This window comes from Delphinus delphis, chromosome 1 (genome assembly GCF_949987515.2).
Source record: "Delphinus delphis chromosome 1, mDelDel1.2, whole genome shotgun sequence".
Lineage (NCBI taxonomy): Eukaryota > Metazoa > Chordata > Mammalia > Artiodactyla > Delphinidae > Delphinus > Delphinus delphis.
The window spans coordinates 172177655-172179370 of record NC_082683.1 but is presented as its reverse complement, the minus strand read 5'-3'; the positions used below and the strand labels follow the sequence as shown (position 1 = coordinate 172179370).

General features: G+C 33.3%; 1 pseudogene; it reads right to left on the bottom strand.

The window, feature by feature from the left end:
* Positions 1-312: 312 nt before the first annotated feature.
* Positions 313-1207, bottom strand: LOC132432370 (poly(A) polymerase alpha pseudogene; annotated as a pseudogene).
* Positions 1208-1716: the final 509 nt, after the last annotated feature.

Genomic DNA, 1716 nt, shown 5'->3' with positions numbered 1-1716 from the left:
TTTGTGTTTATATTTATCTCACTGATTCGTCTCAAGTTAATTTTTGATGTATGGAGTGAGATAAGTGACAAATTTCAACTTTTTAATATGTTTATAAGTTGTTCCAGCCATTTGTTTCAAAGACTTTCCATTTTCCTTTAGTTTACTTTGAGGAGATTTTTAAAAATATTATTGACAATTTACGTGTCTGTTCATATAAATATCTTCTGTACTTTTCTATCCTCATGTTCATACCACACTCTTTTGGTTAATGTGAAAATAGAGTAACTCACAATCAATTAGTGTATGTCTTTTAAATTGACTTTTTAATGATCATTTGGCTATCCAATACTTTTTAAATGTAAGACATATTTTATTATTTATTTTAAAATGAACATACCATTTAGAAAACACCAAGGAAAATTTATGTACAAAAGTTGATGCTATTGCATTTGGATAAAGTTGACGAGTTCCTGCTACTCACTTAGCCCAGGAAATACCACCAAGGAAACCTAATATATTGGAATAGATGTTGTGGAGTTTGGCCCCCAGTTTGATAGCTCTCAGAGTTAACCTGAAGTTGTCAATGATTAGAACTAGATGGGAAATTTCATTGGTTCCCCTGAAACTGTTTAGACTCCTTACACATATTCTATCTATTTTTTAAGCAGACTGTCATTTCCTAGGTCCAAATATTCTGGAATAGTCTGCAGTGCTAATCTTGCAAACAAAATATCAATCCCTAAGCTATCAAAACACAGTTTGATAACTGGCACAAATGCCTCAACAGCTCCTAAATCTTTCACTTCTTCCTGTAATTTCAATTTATAGAATGAGGTGAAAAAGTCACTTCAATCAATCTCTCTTGGTGCAACACACAACACATCAATATTGGTAACTTTTGTATATATTCCTAATCTGTAAGATCCAAGTGTAAAAATATTTTCCTCCAACATTTTCAATCACAGATTGTGGAAGATTCTTGCTTTCATGGACTTCTTGTATTCACTCTTTTACCAGGTTACATTTTCCAAAGTTAAAGTCTTGCATTATTGTTCCTGTTACTCTTCAAAAACCCCAAAGGGCTTTGGAATCTCAATTAGTTTCTGTGTAAGTCTGAAGTCAGTCTCCTTTTGGGTCCACTAAACTGATAGCACAGAACGCTGTAGTGCTTCTGTAGTGGCTGTGTTTGTTCTGATTCCTGTGTTGTTACTGGAAATGATATCATCTCCAGCGCAGGCACCACGCAGTCACTTCCCCAGTACAACAGTTGTCACCGAGGACCTGGACACGATGCACTGAGCTAAAAAGGAGGGAGGGGGTTCTGCCTCTGCCCTGAGTCCAACTGCCTAAATATAAGATATATTTTAAATGCATCTTGTCAATTTCTGCAAAATGACTACCAGACTTTGGAGGTGAATATTCTGGGAAAAAGGACATCTTACAAATTTGAGTCTTCCTATTTATGAAGATTGATCCATCTTTTCATTTGTCTTTTTTTTTTTTCCTTTCAATGGTTTTGGGAGGTTTTAAACATAGAGTTCCTACAACTTTTGATACATTTAAACCCAAGTATTCTATTTCCTGATCTTGTTTTAATGGGAAATGCTTTTTTATTATTATTCTAGAACAAGAAATTTTGTAGTTATATAAAAATGAAATAGATTGTATATTTACCTCATATGCAAAAATTTTAATACAATAATTTCTTAGTTTTTGTAGGGTTTTTTTTGTTTA